This window comes from Pristiophorus japonicus, unplaced genomic scaffold, assembly GCF_044704955.1.
Source record: "Pristiophorus japonicus isolate sPriJap1 unplaced genomic scaffold, sPriJap1.hap1 HAP1_SCAFFOLD_775, whole genome shotgun sequence".
Taxonomy (NCBI): Eukaryota; Metazoa; Chordata; class Chondrichthyes; family Pristiophoridae; genus Pristiophorus; species Pristiophorus japonicus.
This window is the reverse complement of record NW_027254692.1, coordinates 30440-49601: the sequence shown is the minus strand read 5'-3', so window position 1 is coordinate 49601 and position 19162 is coordinate 30440. Positions and strand designations below refer to the sequence as shown.

Sequence of the window (19162 nt, the reverse complement as noted above, 5' to 3'; positions counted from 1 at the left end):
CCCTACACCCCTCCCTATTTCTGTAACCTCCTCCAGCCCCTGCACCCCTCCCTATCTCTGTAACCTCCACCAGCCCCGACACCCTCCCTATCTCTGTAACCTCCTCCAGCCCCTGCACCCCTCCCTATCTCTGTAACCTCCACCAGCCTCTACACCGCTCCCTCTCTCTCTAACCTCCTCCAGTCTCTACACCCTTCCCTATTTCTGTAACTCCCCCAGCCCCTACACCCCTCCCTATCTCGATAACCTCCTCCAGCCCCTACACCCTCCCTATCTCTGTAATCCCCTCCAGCCCCTACACCCCTCCCTATCTCTGTAACCTCATCCAGCCCCCTACACCCCTCCCTATCTCTGCAACCTCCTCCAGCCCCGACACCCCTCCCTATCTCTGTAATTCCTCCAGCCCCTACACCCCTCCCTATCTCTGTAACCTCCTCCAGTCCCTACACCCCTCCCTATCTCTGTAACCTCCAGCCCCTACACCCCTCCCTATCTCTGTAACCTCCTCCAGCCCCTACACCCCTCCCGATCTCTGTAACCTCCAGCCCCTACACCCCTCCCTATCTCTGTAACCCCTCCAGCCCTACACCCCTCCCTATCTCTGTAACCGCCTCCAGCCCCTATACCCCTCCCTATCTCTGTAATTCCTCCAGCCCCTACACCCCTCCCTATCTCTGTAACCTCCTCCAGTCCCTACACCCCTCCCTATCTCTGTAATTCCCTCCGGCCCCTACAACCCTCCCTATCTCTGTAACCTCCTCCAGCCCCTACACACCTCCCTATCTCTGTAACCTCCTCCAGCCCCTCCACCCCTCCCTATCACTGCAACCTCCTCCAGCCCCCTACACCCCTCCCGATCACTGTAACCTCCTCCAGCCCCTACACCCCTCCCTATCACTGCAACCTCCTCCAGCCCCCTACACCCCTCCCTATCACTGCAACCTCCTCCAGCCCCCTACACCCCTCCCTATCTCTGTAACCCCCTCCAGCCCATACACACCTCCCTATCACTGCAACCTCCTCCAGCCCCTACACCCTCCCAATCTCTGTAACCTCCTCCAGCCCCTACACACCTCCCTATCTCTGTAATCTCCTCCAGCCCCTACACCCCTCCCTATCTCTGTAACCTCCTCCAGCTCCTGCACCCCTCCCTATCTCTGTAACCTCCTCGAGCCACTACACCCCTCCCTATCTCTGTAACCTCTTCCAGCCCCTACACCCCTCCCTATCTCTGTAATCTCCTCCAGCCCCTACACCCCTCCCTATCTCTGTAACCTCCTCCAGCCCCTACACCCCTCCCTATCTCTGTAACCCCCTCCAGCCCCTACACCCCTCCCTATCTCTGTAACCCCCTCCAGCCCCTACACCCCTCCCTATCTCTGTAACCCCCTCCAGCCCCTACACCCCTCCCTATCTCTGTAACCTCCTCCAGCCCCTACACCCCTCCCTATCTCTGTAACCCCCTCCAGCCCCTACACACCTCCCTATCTCTGTAACCTCCTCCAGCCCCTACACCCCTCCCTATCTCTGTAACCCCCTCCAGCCCCTACACCCCTCCCTATCTCTGTAACCCCCTCCAGCCCCTACACACCTCCCTATCTCTGTAACCTCCTCCAGCCCCTACAACCATCCCTATCTCTGTAACCTCCTCCAGCCCCGACATCCCTCCCTATCTCTGTAACCTCCTACAGCGCCTACACCCCTCCCTATCTCTGTAACCTACAGCCCCTACACCCCTCCCTATCTCTGTAACCTCCTCCAGCCCCTACACCCCTCCCTATCTCTGTAACCTCCAGCCCCTACACCCCTCCCTATCTCTGTAACCTCCTCCAGCCCCTACACCCCTCCCTATCTCTGTAACCTCCAGCCCCTACACCCCTCCCGATCTCTGTAACCCCCTCCAGCCCCTACACCCTCCCTATCTCTGTAACCTCCTCCAGCCCCTACACCCTCCCTATCTCTGTAACCTCCTCCATCCCCTACACCCCTCCCTATCTCTGTAAACTCCTCCAGCCCCGACACCCCTCCCTATCTCTGTAACCTCCAGCCCCTACACCCCTCCCTATCTCTGTAACCCCCTACAGCCCCTAAACCCCTCCCTATCTCTGCAACCTCCTCCAGCCCGTACACCCCTCCCTATCTCTGTAACCTCCTCCAGCCCCGACACACCTCCCTATCTCTGTAACCTCCTCCAGCCCCGACACCCCTCCCTATCTCTGTAACCTCCAGCCCCTACACCCCTCCCTATCTCTGTAACCCCCTACAGCCACTACACCCCTCCCTATCTCTGTAACCTCCTCCACCCCCTACACCCTCCCTATCTCGGGAACCTCCTCCAGCCACTACACACCTCCCTAGCTCGTAGCCCCCTCCAGCCACTACACCCCTCACTATCTCTGTAACACCCTCCAGCCCCTACACCCCTCCCTATCTCTGTAACCCCCTCCAGACTCTACACCCTCCCTATCTCTGTAACCCACTCCAGCCTGTGCACACCTCCCTATCCCTGTAACCTCCTCCAGCCCCTACACCCTCCCTATCTCTGTAACCTCCTCCAGCCCATACACCCTCCCTATCTCTGTAACCCCCTCTAGCCCCTACACCCCTCCCTATCTCTGTAGCCTTCTCCAGCCCTACACCCTCCCTATCTCTGTAACCTCCTCCAGCCCCTACACCCCTCCCTATTTCTGTAACCTCCTCCAGCCCCTGCACCCCTCCCTATCTCTGTAACCTCCACCAGCCCCGACACCCTCTAATCTCTGTAACCTCCTCCAGCCCCTGCACCCCTCCCTATCTCTGTAACCTCCACCAGCCCCTACACCCTCCCGATCTCTGTAACCTCCTCCAGCCCCTGCACCCCTCCCTATTTCTGTAACTCCCCCAGCCCCTACACCCCTCCCTATCTCGATAACCTCCTCCAGCCCCTACACCCTCCCTATCTCTGTAATCCCCTCCAGCCCCTACACCCCTCCCTATCTCGATAACCTCCTCCAGCCCCGACACACTCCCTATCTCTGTAATCCCCTCCAGCCCCTACACCCCTCCCTATCTCGGTAACCTCCTCCAGCCCCTACACCCCTCCCTATCTCTGTAACCTCCTCCAGCCCCGACATCCCTCCCTATCTCTGTAACCTCCTCCAGCCCCTACACCCCTGCCTATCTCTGTAACCTCCTCCAGCCTCTACACCGCTCCCTCTCTCTCTAACCTCCTCCAGTCTCTACACCCTTCCCTATCTCTGTAACCCCCTCCAGCCCCGACACACCTCCCTATCTCTGTAACCTCCTCCAGCCCCTACACCCCTCCCTATCTTAGTAACCTCCTCCAGCCCCTACACCCCTCCCTATCTCTGTAACCTCATCCAGCCCCCTACACCCCTCCCTATCTCTGCAACCTCCTCCAGCCCCTACACCCCTCCCTATCTCTGTAACCTCCTCCAGCCCCTACACCCCTCCCTATCTCTGTAATTCCTCCAGCCCCTACACCCCTCCCTATCTCTGTAACCTCCTCCAGTCCCTACACCCCTCCCTATCTCTGTAACTCCCTACAGCCCCTACAACCCTCCCTATCTCTGTAACCTCCTCCAGCCCCTACACACCTCCCTATCTCTGTAACCCCCCCCAGCCCCTACACCGCTCCCTATCTCAGTAACCTCCTCCAGCCCCTCCACCCCTCCCTATCACTGCAACCTCCTCCAGCCCCCTACACCCCTCCCGATCACTGTAACCTCCTCCAGCCCCTACACCCCTCCCTATCACTGCAACCTCCTCCAGCCCCCTACACCCCTCCCTATCACTGCAACCTCCTCCAGCCCCCTACACCCCTCCCTATCTCTGTAACCCCCTCCAGCCCATACACACCTCCCTATCACTGCAACCTCCTCCAGCCCCTACACCCTCCCAATCTCTGTAACCTCCTCCAGCCCATACACCCTCCCTATCTCTGTAACCTTCTCCAGCCCCTACACCCCTCCCTATCTCTGTAACCTCCTCCAGCCCCTACACCCCTCCCTATCTCTGTAACCCCCTCCAGCCCCTACACCCCTCCCTATCTCTGTAATCTCCTCCAGCCCCTACACCCCTCCCTATCTCTGTAACCTCCTCCAGCTCCTGCACCCCTCCCTATCTCTGTAACCTCCTCGAGCCACTACACCACACCCCTCCCTATCTCTGTAACCTCCTCCAGCCCCGACATCCCTCCCTATCTCTGTAACCTCCTACAGCGCCTACACCCCTCCCTATCTCTGTAACCTACAGCCCCTACACCCCTCCCTATCTCTGTAACCTCCTCCAGTCCCTACACCCCTCCCTATCTCTGTAACTCCCTACAGCCCCTACAACCCTCCCTATCTCTGTAACCTCCTCCAGCCCCTACACACCTCCCTATCTCTGTAACCCCCCCCAGCCCCTACACCGCTCCCTATCTCAGTAACCTCCTCCAGCCCCTCCACCCCTCCCTATCACTGCAACCTCCTCCAGCCCCCTACACCCCTCCCTATCACTGCAACCTCCTCCAGCCCCCTACACCCCTCCCTATCTCTGTAACCCCCTCCAGCCCATACACACCTCCCTATCACTGCAACCTCCTCCAGCCCCTACACCCTCCCAATCTCTGTAACCTCCTCCAGCCCCTACACACCTCCCTATCTCTGTAATCTCCTCCAGCCCCTACACCCCTCCCTATCTCTGTAACCTCCTCCAGCTCCTGCACCCCTCCCTATCTCTGTAACCTCCTCGAGCCACTACACCCCTCCCTATCTCTGTAACCTCTTCCAGCCCCTACACCCCTCCCTATCTCTGTAATCTCCTCCAGCCCCTACACCCCTCCCTATCTCTGTAACCTCCTCCAGCCCCTACACCCCTCCCTATCTCTGTAACCCCCTCCAGCCCCTACACCCCTCCCTATCTCTGTAACCCCCTCCAGCCCCTACACCCCTCCCTATCTCTGTAACCCCCTCCAGCCCCTACACCCCTCCCTATCTCTGTAACCTCCTCCAGCCCCTACACCCCTCCCTATCTCTGTAACCCCCTCCAGCCCCTACACACCTCCCTATCTCTGTAACCTCCTCCAGCCCCTACACCCCTCCCTATCTCTGTAACCCCCTCCAGCCCCTACACCCCTCCCTATCTCTGTAACCCCCTCCAGCCCCTACACACCTCCCTATCTCTGTAACCTCCTCCAGCCCCTACAACCATCCCTATCTCTGTAACCTCCTCCAGCCCCGACATCCCTCCCTATCTCTGTAACCTCCTACAGCGCCTACACCCCTCCCTATCTCTGTAACCTACAGCCCCTACACCCCTCCCTATCTCTGTAACCTCCTCCAGCCCCTACACCCCTCCCTATCTCTGTAACCTCCAGCCCCTACACCCCTCCCTATCTCTGTAACCTCCTCCAGCCCCTACACCCCTCCCTATCTCTGTAACCTCCAGCCCCTACACCCCTCCCGATCTCTGTAACCCCCTCCAGCCCCTACACCCTCCCTATCTCTGTAACCTCCTCCAGCCCCTACACCCTCCCTATCTCTGTAACCTCCTCCATCCCCTACACCCCTCCCTATCTCTGTAAACTCCTCCAGCCCCGACACCCATCCCTATCTCTGTAACCTCCAGCCCCTACACCCCTCCCTATCTCTGTAACCCCCTACAGCCCCTAAACCCCTCCCTATCTCTGCAACCTCCTCCAGCCCGTACACCCCTCCCTATCTCTGTAACCTCCTCCAGCCCCGACACACCTCCCTATCTCTGTAACCTCCTCCAGCCCCGACACCCCTCCCTATCTCTGTAACCTCCAGCCCCTACACCCCTCCCTATCTCTGTAACCCCCTACAGCCACTACACCCCTCCCTATCTCTGTAACCTCCTCCACCCCCTACACCCTCCCTATCTCGGGAACCTCCTCCAGCCACTACACACCTCCCTATCTCGTAGCCCCCTCCAGCCACTACACCCCTCACTATCTCTGTAACACCCTCCAGCCCCTACACCCCTCCCTATCTCTGTAACCCCCTCCAGACTCTACACCCTCCCTATCTCTGTAACCCACTCCAGCCTGTACACACCTCCCTATCCCTGTAACCTCCTCCAGCCCCTACACCCTCCCTATCTCTGTAACCTCCTCCAGCCCATACACCCTCCCTATCTCTGTAACCCCCTCTAGCCCCTACACACCTCCCTATCTCTGTAACCCCCTCCAGCCCCTACACCCTCCCTATCTCTGTAGCCTTCTCCAGCCCTACACCCTCCCTATCTCTGTAACCTCCTCCAGCCCCTACACCCCTCCCTATTTCTGTAACCTCCTCCAGCCCCTGCACCCCTCCCTATCTCTGTAACCTCCACCAGCCCCGACACCCTCTAATCTCTGTAACCTCCTCCAGCCCCTGCACCCCTCCCTATCTCTGTAACCTCCACCAGCCCCTACACCCTCCCGATCTCTGTAACCTCCTCCAGCCCCTGCACCCCTCCCTATTTCTGTAACTCCCCCAGCCCCTACACCCCTCCCTATCTCGATAACCTCCTCCAGCCCCTACACCCTCCCTATCTCTGTAATCCCCTCCAGCCCCTACACCCCTCCCTATCTCGATAACCTCCTCCAGCCCCGACACCCTCCCTATCTCTGTAATCCCCTCCAGCCCCTACACCCCTCCCTATCTCGGTAACCTCCTCCAGCCCCTACACCCCTCCCTATCTCTGTAACCTCCTCCAGCCCCGACATCCCTCCCTATCTCTGTAACCTCCTCCAGCCCCTACACCCCTGCCTATCTCTGTAACCTCCTCCAGCCTCTACACCGCTCCCTCTCTCTCTAACCTCCTCCAGTCTCTACACCCTTCCCTATCTCTGTAACCCCCTCCAGCCCCGACACACCTCCCTATCTCTGTAACCTCCTCCAGCCCCTACACCCCTCCCTATCTTAGTAACCTCCTCCAGCCCCTACACCCCTCCCTATCTCTGTAACCTCATCCAGCCCCCTACACCCCTCCCTATCTCTGCAACCTCCTCCAGCCCCTACACCCCTCCCTATCTCTGTAACCTCCTCCAGCCCCTACACCCCTCCCTATCTCTGTAATTCCTCCAGCCCCTACACCCCTCCCTATCTCTGTAACCTCCTCCAGTCCCTACACCCCTCCCTATCTCTGTAACTCCCTACAGCCCCTACAACCCTCCCTATCTCTGTAACCTCCTCCAGCCCCTACACACCTCCCTATCTCTGTAACCCCCCCCAGCCCCTACACCGCTCCCTATCTCAGTAACCTCCTCCAGCCCCTCCACCCCTCCCTATCACTGCAACCTCCTCCAGCCCCCTACACCCCTCCCGATCACTGTAACCTCCTCCAGCCCCTACACCCCTCCCTATCACTGCAACCTCCTCCAGCCCCCTACACCCCTCCCTATCACTGCAACCTCCTCCAGCCCCCTACACCCCTCCCTATCTCTGTAACCCCCTCCAGCCCATACACACCTCCCTATCACTGCAACCTCCTCCAGCCCCTACACCCTCCCAATCTCTGTAACCTCCTCCAGCCCATACACCCTCCCTATCTCTGTAACCTTCTCCAGCCCCTACACCCCTCCCTATCTCTGTAACCTCCTCCAGCCCCTACACCCCTCCCTATCTCTGTAACCCCCTCCAGCCCCTACACCCCTCCCTATCTCTGTAATCTCCTCCAGCCCCTACACCCCTCCCTATCTCTGTAACCTCCTCCAGCTCCTGCACCCCTCCCTATCTCTGTAACCTCCTCGAGCCACTACACCACACCCCTCCCTATCTCTGTAACCTCCTCCAGCCCCGACATCCCTCCCTATCTCTGTAACCTCCTACAGCGCCTACACCCCTCCCTATCTCTGTAACCTACAGCCCCTACACCCCTCCCTATCTCTGTAACCTCCTCCAGCCCCTACACCCCTCCCTATCTCTGTAACCTCCAGCCCCTACACCCCTCCCTATCTCTGTAACCTCCTCCAGCCCCTACACCCCTCCCTATCTCTGTAACCTCCAGCCCCTACACCCCTCCCTATCTCTGTAACCTCCTCCAGCCCCTACACCCCTCCCTATCTCTGTAATTCCTCCAGCCCCTACACCCCTCCCTATCTCTGTAACCTCCTCCAGTCCCTACACCCCTCCCTATCTCTGTAATTCCCTCCGGCCCCTACAACCCTCCCTATCTCTGTAACCTCCTCCAGCCCCTACACACCTCCCTATCTCTGTAACCTCCTCCAGCCCTACACCCTCCCTATCTCTGTAACCCCCTCCAGCCCCGACACCCTCCCTAACTCTGTAACCTCCTCCAGCCCCGACACACCTCCCTATCTCTGTAACCTCCTCCAGCCTCTACACCCCTCCCTATCTCTGTAACCTCCTCCAGCCCCTACACCCTCCCTATCTCTGTAACCTCCTCCAGTCCCTACACCCCTCCCTATCTCTGTAACCTCCTCCAGCCCCTACACCCCTCCCTATCTCTGTAACCTCCTCCAGCCTCTACACCACTCCCTAACTCTGTAACCTCCTCCAGCCCTACACCCCTCCCTATCTCTGTAACCCCCTCCAGTCCCTACACCCTCCCTATCTCTGTAACCTCCTCCAGCCCCTATACCCCTCCCTATCTCTGTAACCCCCTCCAGCCCCTACATCCCTCCCTATCTCTGTAACCTCCTCCAGCCCCTACACCCTCCCTATCTCTGTAACCTCCTCCAGTACCTACACCCCTCCCTATCTCTGTAACCTCCTGCAGCCCCTACACCCTTCCCTATCTCTGTAACCTCCTCCAGCCTCGACACCACTCCCTAACTCTGTAACCTCGTCCAGGACTACACCCCTCCCTATCTCTGTAACCCCCTCCAGTCCCTACACACCTTCCTATCTCTGTAACCTCCTCCAGCCCCTACGCCCCTCACTCGCTCTGTAACCTCCTCCAGCTCCTACACCCTCCCCATCTCTGTAACCTCCTCCAGCCCCTACACCCCTGCCTCTCTCTAACCCCTCCAGCCCCTACACCCCTCCCTATCTCTGTATCCTCCTCCAGCCCCTACACCCTCCCTATCTCTGTAACCTCCTCCAGCCCTACACCCACCCTATCTCTGTAACCTCCTCCAGCCCCTACACCCTCCCTATCTCTGTAACCTCCTCCAGCCCCTACACCCCTCCCTATCTCTGTAACCTCCTCCAGTCCCTAAACCCCTCCCTATCGCTGTAACCTCCTCCAGCCCCTACACGCCTCCCTATCTCTGTAACCTCCTCCAGCCCCTACACCCCTTCCTCTCTCTGTAACCTCCTCCAGTCCTTACTCCCCTCCCTATCTCTGTAACCCGCTCCAGCCCCTACACCCTCCCTATCTCTGTAACCTCCTCCAGCCCCTGCACCCCTCCCTATCTCTGTAACCTCCTCCAGCCCCTACACACCTCACTATCTCTGTAACCTCCTCCAGCTCCTACACCCTCCCTATCTCTGTAACCTCCTCCAGCCCCGACACCCCTCCCTATCTCTGTAACCTCCTCCAGCTCCTGCACCCCTCCCGATCTCTGCAACCTCCTCCAGCGCCTACACCCCTCCCTGTCTCTGTCACCTCCTCCAGCCCCTACACACCTCCCTATCGTTGTAACCTCCACCAGCCCTACACCCCTCACTATCTCTGTAACCTCCTCCAGCTCCTACACCCTCCCTATCTCTGTAACCTCCTCCAGCCGCTACACCCCTCCCTATCTCTGTAACCCCCTCCAGCCCCTACACCCCTCCCTATCTCTGTAACCCCCTCCAGCCCCTACACCCCTCCCTATCTCTGTAACCTCCTGCAGCCCGAACACCCTCCCTATCTCTGTAACCTCCTCCAGCCCTACACCCGCCCTATCTCTGTAACCTCCTCCAGCCACTACACCCCTCCCTATCTCTGTAACCTCCTCCAGCCCCTACACACCTGCCTATCTCTAACCCCTCCAGCCCCTACACCCCTCCCTATCTCAGTAACGCCTTCCAGCCCCTACACCCTCCGTATCTCTGTCATCTCCTCAAGCCCTTACACCCCTCCCTATCTCTGTAACCTCCTCCAGCACCTACACCCCTCCCTATCTCTGTAACCTCCTCCAGTCCCTCCACCCTCCCTATCTCTGCAACATTCTCCAGTCCCTACACACCTCCCTATCTCTGTAACCTCCTCCAGCCCCTACACCCCTCCCTATCTCTGTAACCTCCTCCAGCCCCTACACCCCTCCCTATCTCTGTAACCTCCTCCAGCCCCTACACCCCTCCCTATCTCTGTAACCTCCTCCAGTCCCTACACACCTCCCTATCTCTGTAACCTCCTCCAGCCCCTACACCCCTCCCTATCTCTGTAACCTCCTCCAGCCCCTACACCCCTCCCTATCTCTGTAACCCCCTCCAGCCCCTACACCCCTCCCTATCTGTGTAACCCCCTCCAGCCCCTACACACCTCCCTATCTCTGTAACCTCCTCCAGCCCCTACACCCCTCCCTATCTCAGTAACGCCTTCCAGCCCCTACACCCTCCGTATCTCTGTCATCTCCTCAAGCCCTTACACCCCTCCCTATCTCTGTAACCTCCTCCAGCCCCTACACCCCTCCCTATCTCTGCAACCTCCTCCAGTCCCTCCACCCTCCCTATCTCTGCAACATTCTCCAGTCCCTACACACCTCCCTATCTCTGTAACCTCCTCCAGCCCCTACACCCCTCCCTATCTCTGTAAATTCCTCCAGCCCCTACACCCCTCCCTATCTCTGTAACCTCCTCCAGCCCCCACACCCCTCCCTATCTCTGTAACCTCCCTCCAGCCCCGACACCCTCCCTATCTCTGTAACCTCCTCCAGTCCGCACACCCATCCCTATCTCTGTAACCTCCTCCAGTCCGCACACCCATCCCTATCTCTGTAACCTCCTCCAGCCCCTACACCCCTCCCTCTCTCTGTAACCTCCTCCAGCCCCTACACACCTCCCTATCTCTGTAACCTCCTCCAGCCCCTACACCCCTCCCTATTTCTGTAACCTCCACCAGCCCCTACACCTTCCCTATCTCTGGAACCTCCTCCAGCCCCTACACCCCTCCCTATTTCTGTAACCTCCTCCAGCCCCTACACACCTTCCTATCTCGGTAACCTCCTTCAGCCCCTACACCCTCCCTATCTCTGTAATCCCCTCCAGCACCTAAACCCCTCCCTATCTCGGTAACCTCCTCCAGCCCCTACACCCTCGCTATCTCTGTAATCCCATCCAGCCCCTACACCCCTCCCTATCTCTGTAACTCCCTCCAGCCCCAACACCCTCCCTATCTCTGTAACCTCCTCCAGCCCTACACCCTCCCGATCTCTGTAACCTCCTCCAGCCCCTCCACCCTCCCTATCTCTGTAACCTCCTCCAGCCCCGACACCCCTCCCTATCTCTAATCTCCTGAAGCCCTTACACCCCTCCCTATCTCTGTAACCTCCTCCAGCCCCTGCACCCCTCCCTATCTCTGTAACCTCCTCCAGCCCCTACACTCCCCCCATATCTCTGTAAACTCCTACAGCCCCTACAGCCCTCCCTATCTCTGTAACCTCCTCCAGCCCGAACACCCTCCCTATCTCTGTAACCTCCTCCAGCCCCAACACCCCTCCCTATCTCTGTAACCTCCTCCAGCCCCTACACCCCTCCCTATCTCTGTAACCCCCTCCAGCCCCTACACCCCTCCCTATTTCTGTAACCTCCTCCAGCCCCAACACCCTCCCTATCTCTGTAACCTCCTCCAGCCCCTACACCCCTCCCTATTTCTGTAACCCCCTCCAGCCCCTACACCCCTCCCTATCTCTGTAACCTCCTCCAGCCCCTGCACCCCTCCCTATCTCTGTAACCTCCACCAGCCCCGACACCCTCCCTATCTCTGTAACCTCCTCCAGCCCCTGCACCCCTCCCTATCTCTGTAACCTCCACCAGCCTCTACACCGCTCCCTCTCTCTCTAACCTCCTCCAGTCTCTACACCCTTCCCTATTTCTGTAACTCCCCCAGCCCCTACACCCCTCCCTATCTCGATAACCTCCTCCAGCCCCTACACCCTCCCTATCTCTGTAATCCCCTCCAGCCCCTACACCCCTCCCTATCTCTGTAACCTCATCCAGCCCCCTACACCCCTCCCTATCTCTGCAACCTCCTCCAGCCCCGACACCCCTCCCTATCTCTAATTCCTCCAGCCCCTACACCCCTCCCTATCTCTGTAACCTCCTCCAGTCCCTACACCCCTCCCTATCTCTGTAACCTCCAGCCCCTACACCCCTCCCTATCTCTGTAACCTCCTCCAGCCCCTACACCCCTCCCGATCTCTGTAACCTCCAGCCCCTACACCCCTCCCTATCTCTGTAACCTCCTCCAGCCCCTACACCCCTCCCTATCTCTGTAACCGCCTCCAGCCCCTACACCCCTCCCTATCTCTAATTCCTCCAGCCCCTACACCCCTCCCTATCTCTGTAACCTCCTCCAGTCCCTACACCCCTCCCTATCTCTGTAATTCCCTCCGGCCCCTACAACCCTCCCTATCTCTGTAACCTCCTCCAGCCCCTACACCCCTCCCTATCTCTGTAACCTCCTCCAGCCCCCTACACCCCTCCCGATCACTGTAACCTCCTCCAGCCCCTACACCCCTCCCTATCACTGCAACCTCCTCCAGCCCCCTACACCCCTCCCTATCACTGCAACCTCCTCCAGCCCCCTACACCCCTCCCTATCTCTGTAACCCCCTCCAGCCCATACACACCTCCCTATCACTGCAACCTCCTCCAGCCCCTACACCCTCCCAATCTCTGTAACCTCCTCCAGCCCATACACCCTCCCTATCTCTGTAACCTTCTCCAGCCCCTACACCCCTCCCTATCTCTGTAACCTCCTCCAGCCCCTACACCCCTCCCTATCTCTGTAACCCCCTCCAGCCCCTACACCCCTCCCTATCTCTGTAATCTCCTCCAGCCCCTACACCCCTCCCTATCTCTGTAACCTCCTCCAGCTCCTGCACCCCTCCCTATCTCTGTAACCTCCTCGAGCCACTACACCCCTCCCTATCTCTGTAACCTCTTCCAGCCCCTACACCCCTCCCTATCTCTGTAATCTCCTCCAGCCCCTACACCCCTCCCTATCTCTGTAACCTCCTCCAGCCCCTACACCCCTCCCTATCTCTGTAACCCCCTCCAGCCCCTACACCCCTCCCTATCTCTGTAACCCCCTCCAGCCCCTACACCCCTCCCTATCTCTGTAACCCCCTCCAGCCCCTACACCCCTCCCTATCTCTGTAACCTCCTCCAGCCCCTACACCCCTCCCTGTCTCTGTAACCCCCTCCAGCCCCTACACACCTCCCTATCTCTGTAACCTCCTCCAGCCCCTACACCCCTCCCTATCTCTGTAACCCCCTCCAGCCCCTACACCCCTCCCTATCTCTGTAACCCCCTCCAGCCCCTAGACACCTCCCTATCTCTGTAACCTCCTCCAGCCCCTACAACCATCCCTATCTCTGTAACCTCCTCCAGCCCCGACATCCCTCCCTATCTCTGTAACCTCCTACAGCGCCTACACCCCTCCTTATCTCTGTAAACTCCTCCAGCCCCGACACCCCTCCCTATCTCTGTAACCTCCAGCCCCTACACCCCTCCCTATCTCTGTAACCCCCTACAGCCCCTAAACCCCTCCCTATCTCTGCAACCTCCTCCAGCCCGTACACCCCTCCCTATCTCTGTAACCTCCTCCAGCCCCGACACACCTCCCTATCTCTGTAACCTCCTCCAGCCCCGACACCCCTCCCTATCTCTGTAACCTCCAGCCCCTACACCCCTCCCTATCTCTGTAACCCCCTACAGCCACTACACCCCTCCCTATCTCTGTAACCTCCTCCACCCCCTACACCCTCCCTATCTCGGGAACCTCCTCCAGCCACTACACACCTCCCTAGCTCGTAGCCCCCTCCAGCCACTACACCCCTCACTATCTCTGTAACACCCTCCAGCCCCTACACCCCTCCCTATCTCTGTAACCCCCTCCAGACTCTACACCCTCCCTATCTCTGTAACCCACTCCAGCCTGTGCACACCTCCCTATCCCTGTAACCTCCTCCAGCCCCTACACCCTCCCTATCTCTGTAACCTCCTCCAGCCCATACACCCTCCCTATCTCTGTAACCCCCTCTAGCCCCTACACACCTCCCTATCTCTGTAACCCCCTCCAGCCCCTACACCCTCCCTATCTCTGTAGCCTCCTCCAGCTCCTACACACCTCCCTATCTCTGTAACCTCCTCCAGCCCCGACACCCCTCCCTATCTCTGTAACCTCCCCCAGCTCCTACACACCTCCCTATCTCTGTAAACCCCTCCAGCCCCTACACCCCTCCATATCTCTGTAACCTCCTCCAGCCCCTACATCATCCCTATCTCTGTAACCTCCTCCAGCCCCTACACCCTCCCTCTCTCTGTAACCTCCTCCAGCCCCTACACCCTCCCTATCTCAGTAACCTCCTCCAGCCCCTACACCCTCCCTATTTCTGTAACCTCCTCCAGCCCCTACACCCCTCCCTATTTCTGTAACCTCCCCCAGCCCCTACACCCCTCCCTCTCTCTGTAACCTCCTCCAGCCCCTACACCCTCCCTATCTCGGTAACCTCTTCCAGCCCCTACACCCTCCCTATTTCTGTAACCTCCTCCTGCCCCAACACACCTCCCTATCTCTATAACCTCCCCCAGCCCCTACACCCCTCCTATCTCTGTAACCTCCTCCAGCCCCTACACCCCTCCCTATCTCTGTAACCTCCTCCAGCCCCTACACCCTCCCTATCTCTGTAACCTCCTCCAGCCCCGACACCCCTCCCTATCTCTGTAACCTCCTCCAGACGCTACACCCCTCCCTATCTCTGTAACATCCTCCAGCCCCTACAACCCTCCCTATCTCTGTAACCTCCTCCAGCCCCGACACCCCTCCCTATCTCTGTAACCCCCTCCAGCCCCGACACCCCTCCCTATCTCTGTAACCTCCTCCAGCCCCTACACCCCTCCCTATCTCTGTAACCCCCTCCAGCACCTACACCCCTCCCTATCTCTGTAACCTCCTCCAGCCCCTACACCCTCCCTATCTCTGTAACCTCCTCCAGCCCCTACACCCCTCCCTATCTCTGTAATCCCCTCCAACCCCTACAACCCTCCCTATCTCTGTAACACCCTCCAGCCCCTACACCCTCCCTATCTCTGTAACCTCCTCCAGCCCCTACACCCTCCCTATCTCTGTAACCTCCTCCAGCCCATACACCCCTCCCTATCTCTGTAACCCCCTCCAGCCCCTACACCCCTCCCTATCTCTCTAACCTCCTCCAGCCCCTACACCTTCCCTATCTCTGTAACCTCCTCCAGCCCCTACACCCCTCCCTATCTCTGCAACATCCTCCAGCCCCTACACACCTCCCTATCTCTGTAACCACCTCCAGTCCCTACACACCTCCCTATCTCTGTAACCCCCTCCAGCCTCTACACACCTCCCTATCCCTGTAACCCACTCCAGCCCCGACACACCTCCCTATCCCTGTAACCTCCTCCAGCCCCTACACCCCTCCCTATCTCTATAACCCCCTCCAGACCCTACACCCTCCCTATCTCTGTAACCTCCTCCAGCCCATACACCCTCCCTATCTCTGTAATCTCCTCCAGCCCCTCCACCCTCCCTATCTCTGTAACGCCCTCCAGCCCCTACACCCTCCCTATCTCTGTAACCCCCTCCAGCCCCTACACACCTCCCTATCTCTGTAACCCCCTCCAGCCCCTACACACCTCCCTATCTCTGTAACCCCCTCCAGCCCCTACACACCTCCCTATCTCTGTAACCCCCTCCAGCCCCTACACACCTCCCTATCTCTGTAACCCCCTCCAGCCCCTAAACCCTCCCTATCTCTGTCGCCTCCTCCAGCCCTACACCCTCCCTATCTCTGTAACCTCCTCCAGTCCCGACACCACTTCCTATCTCTGTAACCTGCTCCAGCCCCTACACCCCTCCCTATCTCCGTAACCTCCTCCAGCCCTCACACCCCTCCCTATCTCTGTAACCTCCTCCAGTCCCTACATCCCCCCCTATCTCTGTAACCTCCTCTAGCCCCTGCACCCTCCCTATCTCTGTAACCTCCTCCAGCCCCGACACTCCCCCCATATCTCTGTAACCTCCTCCAGCCCCTACACCCCTCCCTATCTCTGTAATCTCCTCCAGCCCGTACACACTCCCTATCTCTGTAACCTCCTCCAGCCCCGACACCCCTCCCTATCTCTGTAACCTCCTCCAGCCCCTACACCCCTCCCTATCTCTGTAACCTCCTCCAGCCCCTACTCCCCTCCCTATCTCTGTAACCTCCTCCAGCCCCTACATCATCCCTATCTCTGTAACCTCCTCCAGCCCCTACACCCACCCTATCTCTGTAATCCCCTCCAACCCCTACAACCCTCCCTATCTCTGTAACACCCTCCAGCCCCTACACCCTCCCTATCTCTGTAACCTCCTCCAGCCCCTACACCCTCCCTATCTCTGTAACCTCCTCCAGCCCCTACACCCCTCACTATCTCTGTAACCTCCTCCAGCTCCTACACACCTTCCTATCTCTGTAACCTCCTCCAGCCCCTACACCCCTCCCTATCTCTGCAACCTGCTCCAGCCCCTACACCCCTCCCTATCTCTGTAACCTCCTCCAGCCCCTGCACCCTCCCTATCTCTGTAACCTCGTCCAGTCCCTACATCCCTCCCTATCTCTGTAACGTCCTCCAGCCCCTACACCCCTCCCTATCTCTGTAACCTCCTCCAGCCCCTACACCCTCCCTATCTCTGTAACCTCCTCCAGCCCCTACAAACCTCCCTATCTCTGTATCCTCCTCCAGCCCGTACACCCCTCCCTATCTCTGTAACCCCCTCCAGCCACTACACCCTCCCGATCTCTGTAACCTCCTCCAGTCCCTACACACCTCCCGGTCTCTGTCACCTCCTCCAGCCCCTACACTCCTCCCTATCTCTGTAACCTCCTCCAGCCCCTACTCCACTCCCTATCTCTGTAATCCCCTCCAGCCCCTACAACCCTCCCTATCTCTGTAACCTCCTCCAGCCCCTGCACCCTCCCTATCTCGGTAACCTCCTCCAGCCGCTACACACCTCCCTATCTCTGTAACCTCCTCCAGCCCCAACACCCCTCCCTATCTCTGTAACCTCCTCCAGCCCCTACACCCCTCCCTATCTCTGTAACCTCCTCCAGCCCCTACACCCCTCCCTATCTCTGCAACCTCCTCCAGCCCATACACCCCTCCCTATCTCTGTAACCCCCTCCAGCCCCTACACCACTCCCTATCTCTGTAACCTCCTCCAGCCCCTACACCCCTCCCTATCTCTGTAACCTCTTCCAGCCCCTACACCCCTCCCTATCACTGTAACCTCCTCCAGCCCCTACACCCCTCCCTATCTCTGTAACCTCCTCCAGCCCCTACACCCTCCCTATCTCTGTAACCCCCTCCAGTCCCTACACCCCTCCCTATCACTGTAACCTCCTCCAGCCCCTACACCCCTCCCTATCTCTGTAACATCCTCCAGCGCCTACACCCCTCCCTATCTCTGTGACCTCCTCCAGTCCCTACACCCCTCCCTATCTCTGTAACATCCTCCAGCGCCTACACCCCTCCCTATCTCTGTGACCTCCTCCAGTCCCCACACCCCTCCCTATCTCTGTAACCTCCTCCAGCCCCTACACCCCTCACTATCTCTGCAACCTCCTCCAGCTCATACACCCTCCCTATCTCTGTAACCTCCTCCAGCCCCTACACCCTCCCTATCTCTGTAACATCCTCCAGCGCCTACACCCCTCCCTGTCTCTGTGACCTCCTCCAGTCCCCACACCCCTCCCTATCTCTGTAACCTCCTCCAGCTCGTACACCCTCCCTATCTCTGTAACCTCCTCCAGCCCGTACACACCTCCCTATCTCTGTAACCCCCTCCAGCCCCTACACCCCTCCCTATCTCTGTAACCCCCTCCAGCCCCTACACCCCTCCCTATCTCTGTAACCTCCTCCAGCCCCTACACACCTCCCTATCTCTGTAACCTCCTCCAGCCCGTACACACCTCCCTATCTCTGTAACTCCCTGCAGCCCCTACACTCCTCCCTATCTCTGTAAACCCCTCCAGCCCCTACACCCCTCCCTATCTCTGTAACCTCCTCCAGCGCCTTCACCCCTCCCTATCTCTGTAACCTACTCCAGCCCCTACACTCCTCCCTATCTCTGTAACCTCCTCCAGCGCCTTCACCCCTCCCTATCTCTGTAACCTACTCCAGCCCCTACACTCCTCCCTATCTCTGTAACCTCCTCCAGCCCCTACACCCCTCCCTATCTCTGTAATCTCCTCCAGCCCCTACACCCCTCACTATCTCTGTAACCTCCTCCAGCTCCTACACACTCCCTATCTCTGTAACCTCCTCCAGCCCCTACACACCTCCCTATCTCTGTAACCTCCTCCATCCCTACACCCCTCCCTATCTCTGCAACCTGCTCCAGCCCCTGCACCCCTCCCTATCTCTGTAACCTCCTCCAGCCCCGACATCCCTCCCTATCTCTGTAACCTCCTCCAGCCCCTGCACCCTCCCTATCTCTGTAACCTCCTCCAGTCCCTACATCCCTCCCTATCTCTGTAACGTCCTCCAGCCCCTACACCCCTCCCTATCTCTGTAACCTCCTCCAGCCCCTACACCCTCCCTATCTCTGTAACCTCCTCCAGCCCCTACAAACCTCCCTATCTCTGTATCCTCCTCCAGCCCGTACACCCCTCCCTATCTCTGTAACCTCCTCCAGCCCCTACACCCTCCCTATCTCTGTAACCTCCTCCAGTCCCTACACCCCTCCCGGTCTCTGTCACCTCCTCCAGCCCCTACACTCCTCCCTATCTCTGTAACCTCCTCCAGCCCCTACTCCACTCCCTATCTCTGTAACCTCCTCCAGCCCCGACACCCCTCCCTATCTCTGTAACCTCCTCCAGCCCCTACACCCCTCCCTATCTCTGTAACCCCCTCCAGCCCCTACACCCCTCCCTATCTATGTAACCTCCTCCAGCCCCTACACCTTCCCTATCTCTGTAATCCCCTCCAGCCCCTACAACCCTCCCTATCTCTGTAACCTCCTCCAGCCCCTGCACCCTCCCTATCTCTG

The 19162-nt window shown here is 58.8% G+C and overlaps 1 protein-coding gene across 1 annotated transcript in view; it reads right to left on the bottom strand.

Annotated features, from left to right (window-relative positions):
• LOC139256807 (calcium-binding protein 4-like) overlaps nucleotides 1-19162 on the bottom strand; it is a gene marked incomplete at its 3' end in the record, with an annotated part of 152118 nt that overhangs the window by 114748 nt on the left and 18208 nt on the right. The window lies entirely within an intron of this gene.